The sequence below is a fragment of the Natrix helvetica genome, assembly GCF_964273705.1.
Source record: "Natrix helvetica genome assembly, chromosome: Z".
Classification (NCBI taxonomy): domain Eukaryota; kingdom Metazoa; phylum Chordata; class Lepidosauria; order Squamata; family Natricidae; genus Natrix; species Natrix helvetica.
In genome coordinates this window covers 137,310,128-137,328,605 of record NC_138554.1, presented here as the reverse complement: position 1 = coordinate 137,328,605, position 18,478 = coordinate 137,310,128, and the positions used below count along the sequence as shown (strand labels likewise).

At 43.2% G+C, this 18,478-nt stretch overlaps 1 protein-coding gene across 1 annotated transcript in view; it reads left to right on the top strand.

Annotated features, from left to right (window-relative positions):
- Window positions 1–3,242: 3,242 nt before the first annotated feature.
- Window positions 3,243–18,478, top strand: part of LOC309401168 (mitogen-activated protein kinase kinase kinase 3-like) — a 102,189-nt gene continuing 86,953 nt past the window's right edge. The window contains exon 1 of the mRNA XM_081970206.1: window positions 3,243–3,693. The gene's annotated coding sequence lies outside the window, so the exon portion shown is untranslated. The remainder of the gene's footprint in view (window positions 3,694–18,478) is intronic.

Genomic DNA, 18,478 nt, shown 5'->3' with positions numbered 1-18,478 from the left:
ATTTACATTAAAAACACATGTTTTCTGGATGTTCTCTGCACTCTTTCTAGCACAGGGGTGGTTCCAGCTCGATTTCATTGAGGGCCGCCTCATGCACGCATAGTACTGGGAAAAAATGCTTCTGCACAGAAGCAAAGAACGAGATGGCGGCGCGTATGGTGCCACCGATAGAACCAGTTCGGGGGTGTGGCTGGCCGAGTTACTACCTACTCAGCCGAACTGGTAGGAACCCACCTCTGTCTCCAGTGTAAAGTACCCTAACGATGCCTGCTTCATAATAAGCGACCCAATATTGTAATACAAAAAGCAGTGATTCATTAACAGCTTCATTAGGCATTCTTCATTAGGCACTTCTTATTCGCAGCCATCTTTTTTGCTTTCTTTTTCTGCTTTTGAACTTTGCCCGTGTTTCTGTCCTCCCTTCAGACTGTCATAAATCACGATATCCAATAGCTTCATTCATTTCAACCCAGCTACTGTAATCTGAGATCCGGCTCCGCTGCCGCTCTGCATGGAATGTCAACACCGAGAGTTGACATCCGGCTCCCCTCACTTTTCAACATCCAGTGCAGGAAGGGGAGACCAGAGGGAGCGCCAAACCCAAGTCCTCCAGAGGAGCCTCACCGTACCTCAGGCCATGTGGAGGACCTCCTAATGGCAGCACAGTTTGTCCAAAGCGCAAGTGCCCAGCCCGGTCCTTGAACTCACAGGGAACTGGGACCACACAGCCCCAGCCTAGCACTGCTTCACGAGTGGGTGCCGAGCTGCACTTACCACCACCTTGAGGCTGCTGCTGCTGCTGTTTTCTCTCTCCATGGCCAGGTTGCTCATAGTATGTGCGGAAAGGCAAAGACTATTGGTCAGAGGCTCCCTCTCTCTCCATGTAAGGAGACTCAGCTTTGTAACCAAAGCATACTCAGAGTTAGGATGGGACACCACCAGGAGAGGTCAGGAGGAGGAGACAAGGGGATGGAGAAAGGGCAGCTGGGCTGCTGGTGGCCAAGAGCTAAGGCAGGACTTCCCTCAGACCCTCCCTCGTTATAATCCCCCTCCCTCCTTCATTCTTCCCTTTTCCTCTTTCCTTCCTTGCTCTCTTCCCATCTTCCCTTCTTTTTCTTTCCTCTTTCCCTTTCCCCTTCCCTGCCTCTTCTTGGATGCTGAAGTGCAAAAGGAGAAACATTTCTCCTTTCGTTTTTAGTTTGTTTTGCTAGCCCTCTACTCTGCTTTTGCTAGCAGAGGGCTGAAGGAGAGCCCGGGAGCTCCATTTTTGCTGGCAGAGGCACTGTGGGCTGGTCCTTTGTTTCCAAAGCAGCCCCGCCAGCCAGACCTTAGCACTCTGCAGCTGGATGCGGCCCACGGGCCTTGAGTTTGGTATCTCTGTTGTAGACTGCCCACATCTTCTTTTTTACATCGTGGTGACCAAAACCAGATGCAGGATTCCAAGTGTGGCCTTACCAAAGCCTTATAAAGTGGTATTAACACATTACATGATCTTGATTATTTTTCGGAGTATAAGACGCACTTTACCCCCCTCAAAAAAGAGGATGAAAATCTGGGAGCATCTTATACACTGAATACAGCATTTTTGGCCTTCCGAAACCCCACTCTCTTAGCAAAAAATGGACATGCAGAGGGTTTGGGAGGCTTGTAGAGTGCCCCTGGGGAAGAGCAAAAACGAGCGGAAAATGGTCCGTTTTTTGCTCATTTTTGCCCACCCCCACCCCCAAAAGCACTTTGCAGGGCTCTCACTCTTCGCATGCTCCGTTTTTCACAAAAAATAAGGCTTGCGGAGAGTTTGAGAGGTCTGCAGTGCAAAAACTTTTCTAAAAAATTTACCTCTTCAAAATCTTGGTGCGTCTTATACTCCGAAAAATACGGTATTGCCCATTAGGACTCTTAAGATCACTCTCACAGTTACTGCTACTGAGCCAGGTACTCAGTAGCATTTCCATTTGTTTTTGTTTTTCCTTGCCTAAATGTAGAACCTTACTTTAATCTAACCCCAAAGCCATAAAAACCAGAGATTTTTAAGATTAGAGAATGGGATCCCCACTGCAGCCCCAGACGGCCATCCTCCCCCTCTGTGCTTTCAAAATTAGAATATAAAATGCGAAGAAAATGAAAATAATGTGAAACTAGGGAATGAAAAAATAGAAGAGGAGAAAGTGTGAGGTAGAAAGGGAGGGGGGAGCATTGACTTCCCACTCTTTTTAGCACAGTAGAAGAAAATAGCATTAAAGACACAATGTTTTACTTTTATTCGATAATATCAACTAGCCATTTCTATGACAAACATATCTAATTGGCAAAGTCAAAACTCTGTTTTTTCCCCCATCACAAGCACAAAATCCAGAAGTGATTTTCAAATGGATACAAGATTGAATATGTTCTTTTCTGTGAAAAAAGGCACAGGCTGCAGAAAGTGAGGAGAAAGGTTTGCGGGTGGGTCTCCCGCCTGGAGGGTAAACTCAAAAATCAGCTGGCAGGCGGGAGGCGTGTGCGCTGGGCAATGGCTTGGGTGCCCGCAGAGAGAGCTGTGCGTGCCACCTGTGGCATGCGTGCCATAGGTTCACCATCACGGCCCTATACCACTCCAGGCAGATGACTGCCCAATCTCTTTTTAAAAACTTCCAGTGTTGGGAGTATTTACATTACAGCATCTGGAGGCAAGTGGTTCCACCGATTAATTGTTCTCAGTATCAGAAATTTTTCCTTAAATTCTAGGTTTCTTCCCTCGATTAGCTTCCACCTGTTGCTTCTTCTCCTGCCCTCGGGTGCTTTGCAGAATAGCTTGACTCCCTCTTCTTTGCGAAAATATTATGATTATAATAATGATTTATGACTTTGTTCCTTGTATGCTCCCTGAGAGCTTATGCACTGGAGACAAATTCCGCGCGTGTCTAATCACACATGGCCAATAAATAATATTATTTCACACCCAGCACCCCGTCCGCTTTCACTCTTGTTTACAGCCCAGCCTTTAATCCGAATCAACGCAGCTCTTTTCCTTCGGAATCCTCTTGAAGAACTTAAATCGATTCCCCTTCTCCCAAAAGACAAAACCTGTGAAAGAGGGATGAACAAGATCCACCACCTCGTGGTCTCCAATCCACCCCGCAGCCTCAGAACGCGATGCCAAAGCCTGCTGCGCGCCCATTGGCTGCCGCCGCCTTTGACGTCATCCTTTCCTGCTGCCCGGGTCCCCTTCCTTCTGCGCTCTGCAGCTGCGCTGGGACGTTCGCGGGCGGAAAGTTTCTCCTTGTTTCTTTTTCTTTGCAACATCTTCTTTTAGCCTCCCCACTTCCCCCTTTTCTGTCCCTCGCCTCCTTTGCAAAATCCTCTTTTTCTTTTTGGAAAGCAGGAAACGGGGGCATTTGCTCCTTTCCCACCCACCGCGAGCCCAGGAAGAATTTTATAGCTGGAAACTTTTCTTTCTCTTCTCTTGGTCTGGGGGAGGAAGAGACCCCGTCCAGGAAACACGTCCCGGTGCCACTCTGGCGGGGCAGTTGCCCCCTCCCCTCCTCCTCCTCCTCCTCCTCCCCCGCCCCCACTTGCCTCTGCCAGGGGAGGGGGCCCTTGTTGATTGATTCTGCGCCCCATCATCCCCGATCCCCGAGTGTTTGGCAACCGGACGCCGAGCAGCTGACGGAGCGAAAGGAGAAACTTCGGTGTTTTCCCTGCAAGAAAGGAAAGGTAAGCCGCGATGGATCCGTGGCTTGAAGAAGGCTGGGAATCCGCTCAAAGCCTTTTTCCAAGCCGGATCGCGCGATTTTCTTTTCCCCTCCTTTTTTTCGCCTTGTTGCTCGATTATTCAATGCGCAGGTTTTGCACTGCGGTTCCGAATAATGCTTCAGTGCTCATCGTTCTTGACTCTTGTATGCACTCGCACAACCGCCGAGAGGTGGGGGTTTAAGCTTCCCTATCCGAGACTAGCGAGTCGTGTGAACCGGTGCTTCAGAAATCTCTGGGGTGGGTTGGATATGTTGGCAAATGCCCTGTAATTCCCCCCCTCCCCCCGCTGCCACTCCTTGGGGGGGAAAAAACTTTTCCTTGATTTATTATTCCCCTCCGTTTCTTCCTCCCTCCCAAATAATCATCGCTGGTTTTGTAAGGGAATGGAAGAAAGAGGTACGCATCGGAGCTGGGAGGAAAGGTAAAATAAGCGACGCCTTTAAAATAATATCTCGGGTGCAAACAGTTAAAAAGTTGGCAAGCAAGATTTTGGGCCCCGCAAAAAAAGACAGATGTTGACAGCGACAGAGTTTTTGCACGGAGAATTTGCTTTTACTTTGGATGCCGCAGCCTCAGGTAGAATTCTTCCTGTTTTTGGAAGAGAGAACGAATAAATTAACCATCTTCCCTCCAAAAAACCCCAACTAATTCCATCTGTTTCAGGCCACTGTCTCCAAGAGAGCACTTTGCTGCAGACTGCCCTGAACCCTAGCAGTTTTTATTCATGACATAAACACACACACACACACACACACACACACACAAAAAAAGTTCTTTGCATAGGTAACCCTGGCTGCTGAGATTTAGGGGAACAAATCTGCACAGGAAAATTAAGAACTGGCATTTCTGGAAAATCAGCCTGTGCCAAGAAAAATATTTTACCGGACTTATTATTTTTTTCATTGGATGGAGTGATTTAAAAAAAAAAACTTCTGCTTTTACCCTGTAGCTCTGCAAATGCTCAGAAAATAATTCTCTGGATGATGGAAGAAAAGGAAATAGCTGTAATATTTAGGGGTTTCTCCCCACGCCTGCATTATAATGATTTGAAGGCTCATTTTCAAGCTTTGAAGCTGGGGTGGGAATAGCAAATATGAACAAGCACCCCTTTTTTCCCCCTTCTGGCTTTTTCATAGTCAGCTGCTGCAGGTATCTGGTATAAGTAAATTTCGAGGTCAAAGTTTAAATCAAGTTCAACGGTGCCAAAGATACAAGACCCGGAAGAGCGCATTTGTTTCGGTTTGATGTGATAGGTAACCAGGCCATCCTACCTTCTGCATTCAACCTTGGTTAAAGAAACCATGGTTTGTTGGCTTGAATATGAAGATAGCTTAGTGGAAAGGGGGAATGCTGATCGGTCAGCATTCCTTTGTTTACAAACTGATCAGGAAAAGAACTTGGCAAGGAAATATCAGTTGAATGCAAACACGAAACCTGTGTATGCTGTTAATAAAACAAACTTTAGAACTTTCTTACAAAGCCTCTGGGAAGAATTGAAAAATCATAGGAGGTGTACCTAGTCCTCGAATTACGATTACAATTGAGCCCAAAATTTCTGTTCCTAAGTGAGATGATTGTTAAGCGAGTTCTGTCTGATTTTATGGCTTGACTTACCTCAGTTTTAAAATGAATGATTTGCAGATGTTTGAGTTAGTAACAATCTGGTTTCCCTGTTGAATTTTCTTGTCAGAAGGTCAGGTCGCAAAAGGGGATCATATAACCCCCTGGACATTGTGACCATCGTCATAAATATGAGTCAGCTGTCAAGCGACTGAATTTTGATCATATGACCATGGGGGTGCTGCAACGGTCGTAAGTGTGGGAAATGGCCATATATCCTTTTTTCAGTGCTGTTATAACTTCGAACAGTCACTAAATGAGCCGTGTAGTTGGTCCTGGATTTATATAAACCAGCCATTAGAACAAATAAGGAAGATTGCAAACAGCTGTGTTCACTACATCTGGGGGAAAAAGATATTGCAGATTGGAAAAAAGCACAGGAAAGAGGCAACCGGAATAACTATGGTTTTATCAACTACCAAGAGACCTCTCTGGAGAAGATTTGCAGCACATTAATTTAATAATAATAAATATAAATGTTTCACAGCTTGCTACTACTGGAAACTTCATCAACGCATCGGATCAGCGGCTGTGTCACCCAAGATATTTGACTCAAGCCCCCTTGGACTTAGCAACGTCTGGGCTCTTTTGACGCAGCTCAGAACAAGAGCCACAACTCAGACCTGTGGCTTATTGCACAAATCTGGTTGATGTGCAGATGAAGTGAAACTAAACCATGGTGGACGCTGTAAATAATTAGCTGCCTATTTCAGGTTACAATTGCACCCAAAAAATCTTTGGGTGACCTCGTGAGCATTTCCATGCAATATTCCAAGCATTGCCTTATTCCAGAACGTTTTTCAACTTCACAATCTTGGGATTTCTTCAGGATAAACTGTCTGGATTGCTCTCTGAGATACAAGCTCTTTTTCGCAAGGGACAAAGAGATGCTCTTGATATGTTGGGGTTTGCTTTCTTTAAAAAAAAAAAACATATCTGAGATATTTCTTTTGCAATATCCCCAAAGGCTTACATCGCTAAGGACCGTGTAAGTCACATCTGATTTTATATATCTTTTTTTTTTTGCCACGATTGTTACACAAATCACTGCAATTGCTAAGTGAATCACACAGTCATTAAATGAATTCATCTTCTCCCAGTGTCTTTACTTGTTGGAATTTGACAAACAGTGATCACATCACCCTGGATTGCTGCACATGTCAAAATTACATTCCACCTGGCAAGCACACAAAATTTGATCACAAAACTCCACGGCTTGGGAATTCTGGGAGTTGATATTCCTGCATGCCAGTTGTGGAATTTTGGAAGTTAAAACCCATGCGTACCTGCTGGGGAATTCTGGGAGACCTGTGCATGCAGCGGCTCGAATACCTAGCGCCGTGTAACGGAGTGAGCTTCCGTTACTTGTCCTAGCTTCTGCCAACTAGCAGTTCGAAAGCATGTAAAAAGGTGAGTGCAAAAATAAGGACTTCGATGGGAAGGTAACAGTGTCCCGTGCGTCTTCGGCATTTAGTCAGCTGGCCACATGACCACGGAGACGTCTTCGGACAGTGCTGGCTCTTTGGCTTAGAAACTGAGATGAGCACCGCCCCCTAGAGTAGAGAACGACTAGCACATACGTGCGAGGGGAACCTTTACCTTTACCTTATGCTGAATAGGGAATTCTGGGAGTTGAATACCATGCATCTGCTTACTTTGCATCCAATTCAGGATTGGATGAGTTTGGGGGAAAGTATGGGAAAACCAAAAAAAAAAAAAATATGCTGGTAAAAGCTGGGATTTTCTGGGGAACTTGTACAGATCTCCGGGGGCTTCATTTGGAAGTTGAAAGTGCTCCTGTTCTTTTGAAAGACCCTTTTGTTCCCCCCGTCCTCCATATAGCCTCGAAGTCTCAGGGTTTTCCGTCGCCCGAATGAGTGCTTTAATTTTCAGTAGGCAGAAACCCACAACTGCCACGTTCATAAATGATGAAAAGAAGTGCTTTCTAACTCCAGCGATAGGAGCCGGCCACCGGAGACCAGGATCGGGGCAGGCCAGAGGCTGATGGAACTTGAAACTTGCATGTTACACTTGAAAAATGGCCCACAGAATGCAACTCCTTCTGATTTGCGTCAGGGACAGGCTGAAGTTGTTTGTTCCTTTGCAGGACAAATTGTTTCTTGGATATGAAACAGAACTAGGATTTTCTTTCGGAATCCTCTGGCCCTCGGAGGAGCAATTAATGGCCTGCGGAGTTGTAATCATATCTCAACTTTCCTATTCCTATATGGGACTTCCTAGATTTGTATTTCACCTGAGAATCAAAGCAACATAAACAGGATTGGTGTGTGTGTGTGTGTTTGTTTTGTTGTTTATTTTTGTTTCATTTTTGCACAATCCAAGAAGATAAGAGCAGACCGATTGCCTTCTGGGATTTTCCATAACTGAGGATGGATTTGAATCTTGGTTTTCTCCATTCTGCTCCATCACTTTAACCCAGCGGTTCTCAGTCTTGATGACTTGAAGATGTGTGAACTTCAACTCCCAGAATTCCCCAGCCAGCATGGGAGGGCTTGAACTCCCAGAATTTGGACTGTGTTCGCTGGGGAATTCTGGGAGTTGAAGTCCACACAACATCAGATTGTCATGATTGAGAAATACCACTACACCACATTGGCTCTCAGAGGCTTCGTCGGGCTGTGACCAAGATCAAAATGATGGCAGAGGGAGCATTGTGGTATATCTCTTGTTGTTAGCATTGAGGTTGCAGGCATGTTCAAAAGAAGAGCCAGTAGCATCAGAAAAATGGATTTTGACTATTTCCCCTGTTTGCTGTTGCAACCTGTATATTTAAACTTAAGGACAGGAATTCTGAATTTGTTCTCAAATTCACATCTCTGTTGTATAGATGTATACTGAAACATTAATGGAGCCAGTTAGATTCCCAATAGTACCATCTGCAAAAATGAACATGAATCTAATTGTCATTCAGAGGAACATCATATCATAGCAGAAGTCTTCCTTTTAATATGATAAATCCTTCATCCCGCCCTTACTCAAGCAGAAGAACCTATACCATTTCAGACAAGTAACTGTCTAGTTGTTAATATAAAAGGCAAATACCTCTCACTCATCATGAAATCTCCAGAATCGTAAAGCCTACAAACTTGAAATTTGGCACTTTTATTCCTCTTGGCTTCTAGGTGCATGCTAAGAAAGGATTTTTCGAAATGACCATCATATCATTGGTATTTCCTATACAATAATTCACATGCTTTGATGCTAAGGAGTTCTACTCCCTCTCCCCACCTGAAAAGAACTCTGTTCCAGTTGCTTATATTAACACACTTTGATGCTAAGGAGTTAGACATTCTACTTGCCCTCCCCACCTGAAAAGAACTCTGTTCCAACTGCCAGTTGCCTCACATTCTGTTACCTCAGTTCAAACTGGTAGACATTCCACTCTTTCACACAGGAGCATTCTGGGGCTCCTTACAGTACTAAACGTTGGTACCTCACCAAAATGTCTATGCTTTCCACCTATGGAACTGCTTCCGGACTCAAGGTAGCGGGAGCGATATTCCTTTATGTGTTTCAATCACCGACCACCACTGAGCCAATTTCTCCTGCACAGCTTGATCATATGGTTTCGGCACGAAGCACAGATATCCAGCTAATTGTTAATATAACTGCTTTATTATGGTGATTATTATTATAATCACTCATCCAGCTTGCATCATTGGCTATATATCCCTGTTCACTGTCCAACTGAAAGGAACCAACAGTGAGGTTCTGACATCAAATGTTAGGTGCAGATCCGTAAATGGGAAAATATTTGCTGTGGAGTTAAAGAAATAGCACTTTTAAAAACCATATTTTGGAAGAGAAGTCATCTAGTAGAAACTTAGTGGGGCTGTTCCCATTGTTCTGGGCATGTTTTATGATCCCACCCTTGTAATGAGTCAGTTCCAAGTTGGATCAGTTATAGATTGCTCAAAATGCCTCATATGGTTCAAAGTAATCCATTTCAGGATCTATGATCCAGTTAGATTCGCCTAACAAAGTGCCTAATATCCTAAATGGTTTAGGGAATGAGATATGATCTTTCTTACGAATTTACCTAACGTAGCTGGATTTTCACTTCCTAGACTTGTACAGGTAATCCTTGACTTACAACCATTTGTTTAGTGACCGTTTGAAGTTACAATGGCACTAAAAAAAAGGTTACTTATGAGCAGGGGTGAAATGCTACTAATTCGGGCCGGTTCCCCCAAAACAGTAGTAAAAAAATGCTACCGGTTCGCCTGAACCAGTAATTCCAACGATCAGCTGTGCCGCGCAATTTATATCCGCTAGAAATCATGCTTTCTAACGAATGTAAATCAGGTGTCCCTCACCCTCACTGTTCTACTTACCTTTGCAGACTCAGAAATGGCTGCTTAATCCTCCTTTTTCAACGCTGCCGGTAGCGCCTGCAGTGTGCTTGCGGGCAAAGCACGCGCAAAGCAAACCGGTAGCAGACTTCAGAGCATTTCACCCCTGCTTATGATCTTTCACACCACTGTTGCAGCAGCCCCATGGTCACATGATTAAAATTCAGAGGCCCATATTTTTAACGCTTCCTGTTTCCCGGGTCATGTGATCACCTTTTGGGATGTTCTGATCAGAAAAGTCACTGAGGAAGCCAGATTCACTTATCAACTGTGTTACTAACATAGTAACTGCAGTGACTAACAACTGTGGCAAGAAAGGGTGTAAAATGGGACAACACTCCCTTAACAATGGTCTTGCCTAGCAGCAGAAATTTTGGGCTGAATTGTGGTCATAAGTCAACAACTATCTGCATTTCCGGTTTCAAAGACACCAGTATAGCCTTCACCATTCTTCCTGTTGTGTTGTGTCTTACAAAGCCACTTTAACTGTTTTGGTGCTTCTAGCTTGTAACTTCTAGAAACCAAGATCTTCTGCAGAATAGACATTAGGAGGCTGGGCTGCGTAGGAGGAAAAGCTAGCAAATGTGGACATGCCCTGTTTAGAAAGAATTTTCTAAGCCTACTTAAGAGTCCTTATTTGTTTCCTGATTTTGGTCCTCTTTATTGAAGAGTTTAGATTTTCTTGTAGTTAATGTTTCAGCTTTTTGCCATAAACCTCATATTAAAATAGGAAAAATATATAGGGCCAAGGAAATTTAAACCATTGGTATTTCAGAGTTCAAATTAGGTTGCTGATTCATTTTTCCCTGTAAATACTGATCCTCTAAATTACTTAATCACTCTGTATAGATGAGAGATGAACAATAATAGCTTCTATTCGGAATTGTTCCCCCGTGAATCTTGTTCGGTAATATAAAGCACAAACCCTCACAATCCGACATCCAAGATTACTCCTTGCAGCTTCCAAAATATCAGTTTTTATTAAAGAGAAGGTCTGTGGTTTGAACAGACGAAATCAAAATGTCACTGCTTCAGATGTTCAGATAGGACATCTAACTTCTTTAATTGCTGGGGAAGCATTTCTCGTGACGTTAGATAGGTATTTTCAGATGTATTTAATTGTAACTAGCTGATAACCAGGCGTTGCCCAGGTATTTATTTATCCTAATCCATAATATTTGTCCTCAAAAATAATCCCGGAGCAAACATAATTTCTAATGTTGGATTTTCCCCATTACCAAAGGAAGCCCCATTGTGGAGTACTGTGAAGCCATTACCATGGCAACTCCATTGTGCTGTACAGTAGAAGACATTTTATGGCAGTACAGTAGAAGCCATTTTAAAGCACAACAGGCTGTATCTTAACAGAACACACACCCTGATGAGTGTTAGGGGTGTCTTACCCCCACAGTATTTGTTTCCAGAGAATAAGTCATCTGTGTACCAAGTCTGGTTGAAATTGCTCAGGGCGTTCCAGAGTTATGCTGGAACATACACACACACAGCCATTTTTATATATATAAATGATGATGATGATTATAATATCCATACTATCAGGTGTAGCAGGAGTTGGGTACGTCTAGTGACTAGTCTAACAAAGAGAAGAACTAGGACACACTAGCAGACTTCCAATATTTGAAAAGAAGAGGGAGTCAAGCTATTCTTCAGAGCAACTCAAGGCAGACAAGCAATGGATGGAAACTAATCAAGGAGAAAACTAACCTAAAACTAAGGAGAAATTTCCCAACAGTGAGAACAATCAATTAGCAGAAGAGCTTGCCTCCAGACGTTCTGGGTGCTGCAATATCAGAGGTTTTTAAGAAGAGATAGACGTAAATGTCATGGGAATAATTTTGATTTCTTGAAACAAGAGATTGCAGCTTCACACGATGCACAGATATAATAGAATGGCTCCCATGTACTCATCTCAGCTAAAATTGTCAAACTCCATAGCTTAGAACGTGTGTTTAAGCGTTGAATTAAAATAGTTTACATCTATTTGTAAGCCCAGTGTACAAAGCACTATCTCTGTGTTCATTATAGGTACAGTTTCCATCTTATGGCCCTGGGTTTGTTTTGGGTTCCTTAGTGGGCAAATTGTGGGTGGGAGGATGAAGCCTTCTTAGGTAGGAGAATATGCACCATTCTTTGGTTTTTATACCTTCAATCTTCATTATTTTTCTGAATTTCTTAAAAAATGCAGCTTTGGAGACACTCTTTGTAGAGGCTGTGGGTTTTCCCACCAAACAAACTCCAAAAAGTAGGTGTACATACTACGGTTTTAAACATAAGTCCATTGAGTTTTTGGTGACCCACCATGTTTCATCACGATTCCCATGTTGTTCAGTATGTTCTTACTAACATGCGTTGGAGATCACCCAGGACTCTGCTTCTCACCTTCCAACTCTAAAGAAGAGTTAAATTGGTGTTCTTGGGCATTGCCTGAGTTTCAGAGTCAACTACAGGTAGCCTTTGAGTGGCAACCCAAATTCAGCCCCAAATTTCTGCCGTTAAGTGAAACATTTCTTGGTTTGCCCCATTTTACTATCTCTCTTGCCACAGTTGTTAGGTGAATCATTGCAGTTGTTAAGTTTGTGACACGGTTATTAAGTGAATCTGGCTTCCCCATTGATGTTGCTTATCAGAAGGTCACAAAAGGGGATCGCGTGACCCCCGGGACACTCATCTCCCGCGATGCACGCCAGAGACCTGGAGATCAGCTGGCTGGTGAGAGACATGTGTGCATATGTGGTGGAGCTGAGCTGAGGCGACGGCTCGTGTGCCCGCAGAGAAGGCGGCTTGTAGTCCGTGTGTCATAGGTTTACCATCAACAACAATAAAAGACGACAGATTCAACCCCCTCTTGAAAGTTAGGTGTCTTAGAAAAACTCCGCAGACGAAAAACGGGAATAAAAACATTGTCGGGAAACCGAACAGCTTTGTTAGGAAAAGTTTAAGAACCTTCACTTTGGAATCTGACTTTACAGCTTTTATTTCTGAGGTATTTGTCGCAATGAAATTCTTGCCTGCTCTACAATTACAGCCCTCCCTGGTCCAGAATAATCCGACTGAATGCCTTTTCTGTGTACCACGTGTACGGAAAAGAGATTTCGGAGCCTGAAAAGGAAATTTGGAGTTCGTTTGGGTTATTTTCTTTCCATAGAAACTCCAGACATGCATATTTGCTTTTTTCCCATGAAGTGATAGCAGTATGTGAGAACTGCTGCAGAAATCGCCTACCGGGCCTTGTACAAATTCGCCACTAAAGTCCCATTATTTCTCCCCCCCCCCTCAAAAAAAAAAAAAAAACAAGGACGCAAAATTATGAACTGTGCTTCATTCAGAAGTGCTTCAGGGAAAGAATCAAAGGGAGAAGGTATGTTGTTGGACTGCAAAGAACAAGCTCGCTTCCAAAGTAGAATTATTTATGTCGGCGGGTTTTTTCTTGTAATGGGGCAGGCCTCGTTCCTGTCACTTTGTTGGTTCTGATTGAGACGTTGCTGGTTTCAGGGTGGATAAAAACCATTGTTTTTTTAAAAAAATTTTTTAAAGGATTTTTAAAATTTAAATCAGATTTTTTTAAAATTTAAATTGGAATTTTTTTGATTTTTATCAAATTTGTTTTAATACAATGCTTTTGGAGTTAAAAAAAATCTATCCAAAGATGGTTTTCTATTTAAGATACATTAATAATTATTTTATTCAGCATGAAAAGGAGCTTAGTTATGGACATACTGCAATATTTACATTTTTGGTGAACCCATTCAATGACAAGGAACTAGGTATGTCTAGCTTAAGAGAAAGAAGGACTAGGGGAGACATGATAGCAGTGTTCCAATATCTCAGGGGTTGCCACAAAGAAGAGGGAGTCAAGCTATTCTCCAAGGCACCTGAGGACAGAACAAGAAGCAATGGGTGGAAACTAATAAAGGAGAGAAGCAACTTAGAACTGAGGAGAAACTTCCTGACAGTGAGAACAATTAATCAGTGGAACAGAAGTTGCCTCCAGAAGTTGTGAATGCCCCAACACCGGAAGTCTTTAAGAAGATGTTGGATAGCCATTTGTCTGGAACGGTATAGGGTTTCCTGCCTAGGCAGGGGGTTGGACTAGAAGACCTCCAAGGTCCCTTCCAACTCTACTATTGTATTGTATTGTATTGTGTTGTACTTCAAACTCTGCAAGCTGTGATAACATGCCCTGCAGTGACGCATTGGCACAATTTCACAGTGACCATGAGATAAATCATAAAACAAAGTTCAGGAATATTCCTTCATCCCATTGCTTTGCAAATCTATGCACACTACAAACTCTGTCATTGTTTGAAGAGAAATGCATCTGTACCACCACCAGAGGCGCTAAGCGTGAGGAGGAAGGGCAAGCAGTGAAAATGAAAGTGAAACCACCTAAACAGCTTATAAATATAAATATCAAAGAGCGCCTGTCATTTCAGATCCATCATGGGCAGCGCCTGTTGGTGGACATCCAGTCACCTGCTGCCTGCCTCATCCCTCACCGGGTTGTGTCACTGCCGAATCACCAGCCGTCCCATTGAAGTGAATGGGACTGTCGCTGAGTCAACAGCGGGTCAGAGGAGCTGCTGCGGGACAGAGATGACAGTAGCTCTTTAAAAATTATGATTAATAAAACTTAAGGTATAAAGGGTAAAAGTATGTAATATATAGAGTATATCTAAATAAGGATAAAACTTAGGATAGCAATATAGAATTTTTTGTAAATAGGATTGTTACGAAAAATATGGATCCCGATATGGAAAAGCTGTTACAAGTGTAAATTTGGGTTTTGTCTTTTAAATGTTGGAACAAGTACTATTTTTTTAAAAAATGATTTAAATTAAACCTTTCAATAGTGATTTATAGTATATCGTGATTTAAATCAAACTGATTTAAATCAAATCCACCCTGCTGCTTCAGGTTTTGGAGATGAAAGTGGATGTGAACAACGAGATTTCAGCATCCAATTTGGGTCGGTCACCAGGACCAGAAGTTTTGTCTTCGGAGCTTTCAAACTCGTGCTGGAGTCCATCCTCAGGGAACTGAAATCTCAGGCGTCCAGCATGAGTCCGAAACCTCAGAAGAGAAAACCTCTTGTCCCGGTCGCCACCCCAGATTGCATCCCGTCACATTAATCCCGGGATGTGTATATTCGCTTTCATTTGTAACAAGATCGCCTTGGAAGGACTGGTATTCATTTAACGGCCAAAGTTACAACAGTGCTGAAAGAAGTGACTTTATGACCATCTTTCACACTTATGACCATTGCAGTATCGGACGCTTGGCAGCTGATTGATGACGATTGCCGTGTCCTTGGGTCGTGCGATCCCGTTTTGCAAACTTCCAAGAAGCCCATTCTATGGGGAAGACAGATTCACTGAATAACAATCATTACATTAACTGTGAAGATTCACTGAACAACTGCCTTGCTTAGCAGCATACATTTTGGGCTAAATTGTGGCTGTAAATGATCAGACTAAAAACACAAAGTTGTCACTTCGTTTCCCAGCTTCGGAGATAACTTTTTTGGCATTTTGGACAAATGCTGTCCACCAGAAGACTGTGTCTTTGTGTTTGAATAGCCACCACGGAGAAGAAAATTGAAGACCAGGAAGGAAGGCTAAGTGGTCCAGCTAAGATGGTGACCTTTGGCAGCTCTATCTTACAAAGAATGGTTAAAATATCGACTTACGACCGCAATTGAGCCCACTTCACACTGCAGCTATCATAAATACATGCCAGTTTCCAAAGGACTGTATTTTGATCACGTGTCCATGGGTGTGCTGCAATGATTGTGTAAAAAACGGCACTTTTTTCAGCGCCATTGTGTCTTCGAATTGTCACTAAACTAATGGTTGTAAGTCAAGGACTTCTTCTGTGATGCTTAAAGAAGAGAAGGGAGGAGGCTGACTTAAAAGCCATTTTCCAATGCCATAATTTAATGTCCAGAGGACAAACTCTGAAAGTTGGAATCTTATGGAGATTGATCCAGACTCAAATTGAGGGAAGGAAGGAAGGTAGGATAAATAGGAAAGAAGAAAAGAAGGATGGAGGAAGGAAGGAAAAATAAACAGAAAGGGAGGGAGGGAGGAAAGAAGGATAAATGGAGGGAGGGAGGCAGAAAGAAAGGAAAGAAAGAAGAAAAGGAAGGAAGGATAAATGGAGGGAGAAAGAAAGGAAAGACAAAGAAAGAAGGAAAGGAAGAAAGGATAAATGGAGGGAGGGAGGCAGAAAGAAAGCAAAGGACGGAAAGAAAAAAGAATAAACAAAGGGAGGAAGGAATGATAAACGGAGGGAGGGAAGAAGGCAAAAACAAGAAAAGAAAGAATGGAGGAATCCCTGGAGATTTTCAAATAAAAGTCTGGCGTGATCTTTTGCTGGGAAGTGCCAGCTAAAGGAAGTCCCCATTACTCAAGACATGTAATGATGCCAAAGCAGCTTCCAAGAATTTGGATCCTTTTTGCAATTCCTTTGGAGATGCATGTCATTTTTAAAAGGAGCAACACTATTGCCTCACATGACCCCATTCTCACAAATAAACAAGCAAATTGCATTTTAACCAGAAAGAAAGAGATCCGCATTGCAACCGGTTTTGCCCCTGTATCGGATTGCTAATTATTTAAAATGTCTTCAGGCATGACAAATACTATTTCTTGACATAATCATCAGCGTATATCGGTATATGATAATAAAACTTCTGATTTGTCTCTTACTTATTTATTCATTCGCAATGAAGTTGCTGAAGGAGAGAGAGAAGGCGGCTTATATCTCTGTGGGTGGAAATGGAAAAAATGAGGCCATCTCGAACTGAGTCCAAGCAGAGTTAATTTGCAGATTAATGCAGAAAACCACCTTGGTTGCAAAGCCTTTGGATCATATCTACGTAAAGCAGGGGTGAAGTCCAGCAGGTTCTGGAGAACCGGTAGTGGAAATTTTGAGTAGTTTGGAGAACTGGCAAATGCCACCTCTGGTTGGCCCCTCTCCATTCCCCTTGAGTGGGGAGGGAATGGAGATTTTACAGTATCCTTCCCCTTGAGTGGGGAGGGAATGGAGATTTTACAGTATCCTTCCCCTTGAGTGGGGAGGGAATGGAGATTTTACAGTATCCTTCCCCTTGAGTGGAGAGGTAATGGGGATTTTACAATATCCTTCCCCTTGAGTGGGGAGGGAATGGAGATTTTACAGTATCCTTCCCCTTGAGTGGGGAGGGAATGGAGATTTTACAGTATCCTTCCCCTTGAGTGGGGAGGGAATGGAGATTTTACAGTATCCTTCCCCTTGAGTGGAGAGGTAATGGGGATTTTACAGTATCCTTCCCCTTGAGTGGGGAGGGAATGGAGATTTTACAGTATCCTTCCCCTTGAGTGGGGAGGGAATGGAGATTTTACAGTATCCTTCCCCTTGAGTGGAGAGGTAATGGGGATTTTACAGTATCCTTCCCCTTGAGTGGGGAGGGAATGGAGATTTTACAGTATCCTTCCCCTTGAGTGGGGAGGGAATGGAGATTTTACAGTATCCTTCCCCTTGAGTGGAGAGGTAATGGGGATTTTACAGTATCCTTCCCCTTGAGTGGGGAGGGAATGGAGATTTTACAGTATCCTTCCCCTTGAGTGGAGAGGAAATGGGGATTTGCAGTATCCTTTCCCCTGGACTGGGGAGGGAATGGGGATTTGCAGTATCCTTTTCCTGGAGTGGGGAGGGAATGGAGATTTTGCAGTATCCTTTTCCTGGAGTGGGGAAGGAATGGGGATTTTACAGTATCCTTACCTGGGAGCGGGGTGGGAATGGGGATTTTACAGTATCCTTCCCCTGGAGTGGAGAGGGAATGGAGATTTTACAGTATCCTTCCCCTGGAGTGGGGAGGGAGTGGAGATTTTGCAGTATCCTTGCCCTGCCATGTCCACCAAACCATGCTCACCAAGCCACACTCACAGAACATGTAATAAACAAAATTGAACTTCACCACTGACCTAAAGGAAGAACAAAATACACCACTAGGGATGAGTTTTTACAAGATTGGGATTGCAATATTCCCTGCTAAATGGGCATACAGTTGTTTGCTTATTATTCGATTCTTTCTTCGCATTTCTGTGCCATGCAGTAATAAAACTGAGAGCAGTTTTGCCAATAGAATAATGAGTGGTGGCTCCAATTCATTTACTTATTAAGTTTCTATGCCACCCATCTCCCTGATACCATACAGATAACCCTCAAGTTGCAGCAGTTCATTTAGTGATCGTTTAAAGCAGTGTTTCTCAACCTTGCCAACTTTAAGTCCTGTGGACTTCAACTCCCAGAATTCATAGCTGGCTGGGGGATTCTGGGAGTTGAAGTCCACAGGACTTAAAGTCACCAAGTTTGAGAAACACTGGTTTAAAGTTACCATAGCACTGAAAAAGGGAGTTATGGCCTTTTCCCCCCACGCTTACTACATTTGCAATGGTCACGTGATCAAAAATAAGATGCTTGGCCATTGGTTCAAATTTATGACGGTCGCAGTGTCCTGGAGTCATGTGATCCCCCTTTTGCGACCTTCTGACAAGCAAAAGTCAACCCAGAGTCACCGTGTGATTAATTTATCTGCTGCAATGATTCACTTAACGACTGTGGCAAGAAAGATCCTAAAATGGGGCAAAATTAACAAATGCCTCAGTTAACAATAGTGACTGTGGGTGGCAGCAATACATTTAAGTCAATGTTTCCCAAACTTGGCAACTTTAAATAAGTGAATTTTAGTTCCC